Below are 8,454 nucleotides of genomic sequence, written 5' to 3' on the forward strand. Positions count from 1 at the left end.
ATACAGAGAGAAATACAGAGAGAGAGAGAGAGAGAGGGATAGAGAGAGAGAGATACAGAGAGAGGGAGCACTGTAAATAATGATATTCTGCCCAGGGATCACTTTAATTAATTATATACTACCCAGGGACCACTGTAAATAACGACATACTGCCCAGTGACCACTGTATATAATGATACCTACTTAAGGCCACTGTAAATAATGAGACAGATGCAGAGAGAGGTGAATAAAACTCTCTCTCAGAATATATCTCCCTGTATCTCTCTCTCCCTACTTCTGTACCTCCCTCTCTCTTTCTCTATCATTACTCTCTCTCGGGATCTCTCTTCCTGTACCTCTTTCTGGATCCCACCCTCTCCACAGATGCAAAGAGCGATGCAGAGAGATACAGAGAAGGAGACAGAGAGCAAGAGACAGATACAGAGAGAGACAGGGAGAGGTTCAGAGAGAGAGATATACAAAGACAGACAGATACTAAGAGATAGAGATACAGAGAGGGATGCAGAGAGGGATTCTGAGAGCGATACTGAGAGGGTGATACAGCGAGAAATACAGAGAGGGATACAGAGAGAGATACAGAGATAGATACCGAGAGAGGTGCAGAGAGAGATACAGAGAGAGAGAGAGAGATGCAGAGAGAGATGCAGAGAGGGATTCTGAGAGAGATACTGAGAGGGTGATACACAGAGAGAAATAAAGAGAGAAATACAGAGAGGGATACAGAGAGAGATATAGAGAGATAGATACAGAGAAACACAGATAGAGAGACAGACACAGAGACAGATACACACAGAGAGATACAGAGAGAGATACAGAGAGAGTTAAAAAGAGATACTGACAGAGAGATGCAGAGAGAGAGATACAGAGAGAGGTACAGAGGGAGAGACAGAGAGAGTTACAGAGGGAGGTAGAGAGAGACACAGAGATACAGAGAGAGGTACAGAGGGAGATACAGAGAGAGATACAGAGGGAGGTAGAGAGAGACACAGAGATACAGAGACAGGCACAGGGACAGATACACACACAGAGATACAGAGAGAGATACAGAGGGAGGTAGAGAGAGACACAGAGATACAGAGACAGGCACAGGGACATATACACACACAGAGATACAAGAATGCAGTCCCTGGTTCTGCTGGTCACGGATGACACCATTTCCTCCCTGCCAATCTTTCCCCTGCCCTCCGTTCTGACTCTAGAAATGTCCTGGTGACTAACATTATACTGACTGCTCTGTCACTCCAGGATTTATCCCTCTCTCCCTTAATAAACATAATGGGACATTGACAACCCCCCAGTCACCTGGAGACATTCAGATATCAATGCGGATTGAATATCAGGGTCAGTGTTTGAACTATTTCCACACTACATCCCTCAGTCACTGTCACACTGCCAACTCAGACACGGTTAATCTTCTATTTCATTGTGATACAAAAAGTATTGGATTGAAAGGGGTTAACTGAGCCTGTTTGTTTAGTGAGTGTGATTAATGTCAGTCTCCATGGATCCTAACCGTGTCAATGGAGGGTTTCTCTCTGCTATTAATACGCGATTCCTTTCACTGTGTTATCCCAAACTGTCAGGGGGAGCTTCAATTCCAACACTGACAGAGATCAGCGGCTCCAGAGAGACTGAGAGGAGGGATCAGAATCTGGGAACTATCCACAGGAGCGTGACAGCAATGGATCAGAATCTGTGAAATATCCACAGGAACGTTACAGCAATGAACGAGAACCTGGGAACTATCCACAAGAACGTTACAGCAATGGATCAGAATCTGGGAACTATCCACAGGAACGTTACAGCAATGGATCAGAATCTGGGAACTACCCACAGGAACGTTACAGCAATGGATCAGAATCTGGAAACTATCCACAGGAACGTGACAGCTATGGATCAGAATCTGGGAACTATCCACAGGAACGTGACAGCTATGGATCAGAATCTGGGAACCATCCACAGGAACGTTACAGCAATGGAGAGGAGTTTATCCTGGGGTATTTCTTGGATTTCTCGAGATCCTTTCGGTTCAGCATGGTGGATCCAAGATCTACTGTATATAATTCAAGCGGGTTATTATCCCCTCCTGGCTATTGTCGGTGTCCCTGGTAAGTCGCCCTGTCCAGTTATTTATTGAATAAACTACTTTAAGTGTATTATTGCTCTGGTCATTTCCATCTTGGAAAGATTGAATGCATGTTCTTCAGTTCCAGTCACTAATCTCAGTCCCTATCCACTATCCACACACCGCTCCCTGGCTGAAATCGGAGTCTGTTCACAATCTCCGCACTCCCTTTGACACTGACATTATTAATATCCAGATGTTCTCCATTCCCAATCCTGCTTACACGCCATGGCCTCACCCCAGCCGCAGCATAATCCATCATCTGTGTCTGTGTTACATCCAGGCTGGACTATTGCGATTAAATTCTAGTCACCCAATTGCTGTTACAAATCATTATGAAGCACAGATCACCCCCAACTCTGCTGTCCATATCCTGTGTCTGAGGGTGTGAGTGAGGCGGTGTTTGTCTGCGAGTGTGTGTCAGAGTAGCTGAAAGTGAGAGTGTGTGTATTCGTGCTCTGTTTGTCTGTCAGTGTGTGTTAGTGTCTCTGTGTGTCTGTCAGTGTGTCCATTAGTGTCTCTGTGTGTGTGTTAGTGTCTGTGTGTGTTAGTGTCTGTGAGTGTGTTAGTGTCTGTGTGTGTTAATATCTGTGAGTTAGTGTCTGTGTGTGTGTTAGTGTCTGTGTGTGTTAATATCTGTGTGTCAGTGTCAGTGTGTGTATTAGTGTGTCTGTGAGTGAGTGTTAGAGACTGTGTGTGTGTTTGTGTCTAACACACACACACAGACACTAACACACACACAGACACTAACACACACACATACACTAACACAGGCACTAACACACACATTCACTAACACACAAACACTAACGCACACACAGACACTAACACACACACAGTGTGTTTGTGTCTGTGTATGTGTTAGTGTATGTGCGTATTCGTGTCTGTGTGTGTGTTCGTGTCTGTGTGTTAGTGTCTGTGTGTTGGTGTATCTGTGTTTCTGTCTATGTGTTAGTGCCTGTGTGTGTGTTAGTGTCTGTGTGTGCGTTAGTGTTTGTGTGTTAGTGAATGTGTGTGTTAGTGCCTGTGTTAGTGTATGTGTGTGTGTTAGTGTCTGTGTGTGTGTTAGTGTCTGTGTGTGTGTTAGTGTCTGTGTGTGTTAGTGTCTGTGTGTTAGTGTCTGTGTGTGTTGTTGTCTGTATGTGTGTGTTAGTGTCTGTGTGTTAGTGTCTCTGTGTTAGTGTCTGTGTGTGTGTTCGTGTCTCTGTGTTAGGGTCTGTGTGTGTGTTAGTGGCTGTGTGTTAGTGTCTCTGTGTTAGTGTCTGCGTGTGTGATAGTGTTTGTGCCTTTTAGAGTCAGTGTGTGTGTTAGAGTCCGTGTGTTATTGTCTGTGTGTGTGTTAGTGTCTGTGTTAGTGTCTGTGTTTGGGTTAGTGTCTGTGTGTGTTAGTGTCTCTCTGTGTGTTAGTGTCTGTGTGTGTTAGCGTCTGTGTGTGTGTTAGTGTTTGTGTGTGCTAGTGACAATGTGTGTGTGTTAGTGTGTGTGTGTTAGTGTCTGTGTGTTGGTGTCTGTGTGTTAGTGTCTGTGTGTGTGTTAGTGTCAGTGTTAGTGTATGTGTGTGTTAGTGACACTGTGTGTGTGATAGTGTCTCTGTGTTAGTGTCTGTGTGTTGGTGTCTGTGTGTTAGTGGATGTGTGTGTGTTAGTGTCTGTGTTAGTGTCTGAGTGTGTGTTAGTGTCTGGGTGATTGTTAGTGTCTGTGTGTTAGTGTCTCTGTGCGTGTTAGTTTCTGTGTTTGGGTTAGTGTCTGTGTGTGTTAGTGTCTGCCAGTGTGTTAGTGTCTGTGTGTGTGTTAGTGTCCGTGTGTTATTGTCTCTCTGTGTGTTAGTGTCTGTGTGTTAGTGTCTGTGTATTAGTATCTGTGTGTGTGTTAGTGTCTGTGTTTGTGCTAGTGTCTGTGTGTTAGTGTCTGTGTATGTGTGTTAGCGTCTGTATGTGTGTTAGTGTCTGTGTGTGTGTTAGTGTCCGTGTGTTATTTTCTCTCTGTGTGTTAGTGTGAGTGTGTTAGCGTCTGTGTGTGTGATGGTGTCTGTGTATGTGTTAGTGTATGTGCGTATTAGTGTCTGTGTCTGTGTGTTAGTGTCTGTTTGTGTTAGTGTCTGTGTCAGCGTCTGTGTGTGTGTTAGTGTCTGTGTTAGTGTCTGTGTGTGTTAGTGTATGTTTGTGTGTGTGTTAGTGTCTGTGTGTTAGTGTCTGTGTGTGCGTTTTTGTCTGTGTGTTAGTGTGTGTGCGTGTTAGCGTCTTTGTGTGTGTGTGCTAGTGTCTGTGCGTTAGTGCCTGTGTGTTAGTCTCTGTCTGTTGTTGTCTGTATGTGTGTGTTAATGTCTGTGTGTTAGTGTATGTGTGTTAGTGTCTCTGTTTTAGAGTCTGTGTGTGTTAGTGGCTGTGTGTTAGTGTCTCTGTGTTAGTGTCTGTGTGTGTGTTAGTGTCTGTGCGTTAGTGTCTCTGTTTTAGTGTCCGTCTGTAAGTGCCTGTGTGTTAGTGTCCTGCGTGTGTGATAGTGTTGGTGCCTTTTAGAGTCAGTGTGTGTGTTAGAGTCCGTGTGTTATTGTCTGTGTGTGTTAGTGTTTGTGTGATTGTTAGTGTCTGTGTGTTAGTGTCTGTGTGCGTGTTAGTGTCTGTGTTTGATTTAGTGTCTGTGTGTGTTAGTGTCTGTCAGTGTGTTAGTGTCTGTGTGTGTCTTAGTGTCCGTGTGTTATTGTCTCTCTGTGTGTTAATGTCTGTGTGTGTGTTAGTGTCTGTGTGTGTGTTAGCGTCTGTGTGTGATAGTGTCTGTGTGTGCAAGTGACAGTGTGTGTGTGTTAGTGTGTGTGTGTTAGTGTCTGTGTGTTGGTGTCTGTGTGTTAGTGTCTGTGTGTGTGTTAGTGTCTGTGTGTGTTAGTGACACTGTGCGTGTTAGTGTCTCTGTGTTAGTGTCTGTGTGTTGGTGTCTGTGTGTTAGTGGCTGTGTGTGTGTTAGTGTCTGTGTTAGTTTCTGAGTGTGTGTTAGTGTCTGGGTGATTGTTAGTGTCTGTGTGTTAGTGTCTTTGTGCGTGTTAGTGTCTGTGTTTGGGTTAGTGTCTGTGTGATTTTAGTGTCTGTGTGTTAGTGTCTGTGTGTTAGTGTCTGTGTTTGGGTTAGTGTCTGTGTGTGTCAGTGTCTGTCAGTGTGTTAGTGTCTGTGTGTGTGTTAGTGTCCGTGTGTTATTGTCTCTCTGTGTGTTAGTGTCTGTGTGTTGGTGTCTGTGTATTAGTATCTGTGTGTGTGTTAGTGTCTGTGTGTGTGCTAGTGTCTGTGTGTTAGTGTCTGTGTATGTGTCTTATCGTCTGTGTGTGTGTTAGTGTCTGTGTGTGTGTTAGTGTCCGTGTGTTATTGTCTCTCTGTGTGTTAGTGTTTGTGTGAGTGTGTTAGCGTCTGTGTGTGTGATGGCGTCTGTGTATGTGTTAGTGTATGTGCGTATTAGTGTCTGTGTGTGTGTTAGTGTATATGTGTTAGTGTATGTGTGTTGGTGTCTGTGTGTTAGTGTCTGTTTGTGTTAGTGTCTGTGTTAGCGTCTGTGTGTGTGTTAGTGTCTGTGTTAGTGTCTGTGTGTGTTAGTGTATGTTTGTGTGTGTGTTAGTGACTGTGTGTGTGCGTTAGTGTCTGTGTGATAGCGTGTGTGCGTGTTAGCGTCTTTGTGTGTGTGCTAGTGTCTGTGCGTTAGTGCCTGTGTGTTAGTCTCTGTGTGTTGTTGTCTGTATGTGTGTGTTAATGTCTGTGTGTTAGTGTCTGTGTGTTAGTGTCTGTGTGTGTGTTAGTGTCTCTGTGTTAGTGTCTGTTTGTGTGTTAGTGTCTGTGTTAGTGTCTGTGTGTGTGTTAGAGTCTGTGTGTGTGTTAGTGTCTGTGTGAGTGTGTTAGTGTCTGTGTGTATGTTAGTGTATGTGTGTTAGTATATGCGCGTGTTAGCGTCATTGTGTGTGTGCTAGTGTCTGTGCGTTCGTGTCTGTGTGTTAGTGTCTGTGTGTGTTGTCTGTATGTGAGTGTTAGTGTCTGTGTGTTAGTGTCTCTGTGTTAGTGTCTGTGTGTGTGTTTGTGTCTCTTTGTTAGTCTTTGTGTGTGTTTGTGTTTGTGTGTGTTAGTGTCTGTGTGTGTGTTAGTGTCTGTGTTAGTGTCTGTGCATGTGTTAGTGTCTGTGTGACTGTTAGAGTATGTGTGTGTGTTGGTGTCTGTGTTTGTGTTTGTGTATGTGTGTGTTAGTGTCTGTGTGTTAGTGTATGTGTGTTTGTTAGTGTCTGTGAGTGTTAGTGTCTGTGTGTGTTCGTGTCTGTATGTGTGTTAGTGTATGTGTGTGTTAGTGTGTGTGTGTTAGTGTCTGCGTAAGTGACTGTGTATATATTAGTGTCTGTGAGTGTGTCAGGGTATGTGTGTGTGTGTTAGCGTCTGTGTGTGTGTTAGTGTCTGTGTGTGCGTTAGTGTTTGTGTGTTAGTGAATGTGCGTGTTAGTGCCTGTGGTAGTGTCTGTGTGTGTCAGTGTCTGTGTGTGTGTTAGTGTCTGTGTGTCTAAATATCTGTGAGTTAGTGTCTGTGTGTGTGTTAGTGTCAGTGTGTGTATTAGTGTGTCTGTGAGTGAGAGTTAGAGACTGTGTGTGTGTTTGTGCCTGTGTATGTTAGTGTATGTGCGTATTCGTGTCTGTGTGTGTGTTCGTGTCTGTGTGTTAGTGTCTGTGTGTTGGTGTATGTGTGTTAGTGTCTATGTGTTAGTGTCTGTGCGTGTGTTAGTGTCTGTGTGTGCGTTAGTGTTTGGGTGTTAGTGAATGAGTGTGTTAGTGCCTGTGTTAGTGTCTATGTGTGTGTTAGTGTCTGTGTGTGTTAGTGTCTGTGTGTGTGTGTTAGTATCTGTGTGTGTTAGTGTCTGTGTGTTAGTGTCTGTGTGTGTTGGTGTCTGTATGTGTGTGTTAGTGTTGTGTGTTAGTGTCTCTGTGTTAGTGTCTGTGTGTGTTCGTGTCTCTGTGTTAGTGCCTGTGAGTGTGTTAGTGTCTGTGCGTTAGTGTCTCTGTGTTAGTGTCTGTCTGTAAGTGCCTGTGTGTTAGTGTCTGCGTGTGTGACAGTGTTTGTGCCTTTTAGAGTCAGTGTGTGTGTTCGAGTCCGTGTGTTATTGTCTGTGTGTGTGTTAGTGTCTGTGTGATTGTTAGTGTCTGTGTGTGTGTTAGTGCCTGTGTGATTGTTAGTGTCTGTGGGTTAGTGTTTGTGTGCGTGTTAGAGTCTGTGTTTGGGTTAGTGTCTGTGTGTGTTAGTGTCTCAGTGTGTTAGTGTCTGCGTGTGTGTTAGTGTCCGTGTGTTATTGTCTCTCTGTGTGTTAGTGTCTGTGTGTGTGTTAGCGTCTGTGTGTGTGTTAGTGTCTGTGTGTGCTAGTGACAGTGTGTGTGTTAGTGTCTGTGTGTTGGTGTCTGTGTGTTAGTGTCTGTGTGTGTGTTAGTGTCTGTGTTAGTGTCAGTGTGTTGGTGTGTGTGTGTTACTGGCTGTGTGTGTGTTAGTTTCTGTGTTAGTGTCTGAGTGTGTGTTAGTCTCTCTGTGTTAGTGTCGGTGTGTGTGTTAGTGTTAGTGTCTGAGTGTGTGTTAGTGTATGGGTGATTGTTAGTGTCTGTGTGTTAGTGTCTTTGAGCGTGTTAGTGTCTGTGTTTGGGTTAGCGTCTGTGTGTGTTAGTGTCTGTCAGTGTGTTAGTGTCTGTGTGTTAGTGTCTGTGTGTGTGTTAGTGTCCGTGTGCTATTGTCTCTCTGTGTGTTAGTGTCTGTGTGTTGGTGTCTGTGTATTAGTATCTGTGTGTGTCTTAGTGTCTGTGTTTGTGCTAGTGTCTGTGTGCTAGTGTCTGTGTATGTGTTAGTGTCTGTGTGTGTGTTAGTGTCCGTGTGTTATTGTCTCTCTGTGTGTTAGTGTTTGTGTGTGTGATGGTGTCTGTGTATGTGTTAGTGTATGTGCGTATTAGTGTCTGTGTGTGTGTGTTAGTGTCTGTGTGTTAGTGTCTGTGTTTTGGTGTCTGTGTGTTAGCGTCTGTGTGTGTGTTTGTGTCTGTGTTAGTGTCGGTGTTTGTTAGTGTATGTTTGTGTGTGTGTTAGTGTCTGTGTGTGTGCGTTAGTGTCTGTGTGTTAGTGTGTGTGCGTGTTAGCGTCTTTGTGTGTGTGCTAGTGTCTGTGCGTTAGTGCCAGTGTGTTAGTCTCTGTGTGTTGTTCTCTGTATGTGTGAGTTAGTGTCTGTGTGTTAGTGTCTGTGTGTTTGTGTCTGTGTGTGTTAGTGTCTGTGTAGTGTCTGTGTGTGTTAGTGTCTGTGTGTGTGTTAGTGTCTGTGTGAGTGTGTTAGTGTCTGTGTGTATGTGT

This window comes from Scyliorhinus canicula, unplaced genomic scaffold, assembly GCF_902713615.1.
Source record: "Scyliorhinus canicula unplaced genomic scaffold, sScyCan1.1, whole genome shotgun sequence".
NCBI classification, from domain to species: domain Eukaryota; kingdom Metazoa; phylum Chordata; class Chondrichthyes; order Carcharhiniformes; family Scyliorhinidae; genus Scyliorhinus; species Scyliorhinus canicula.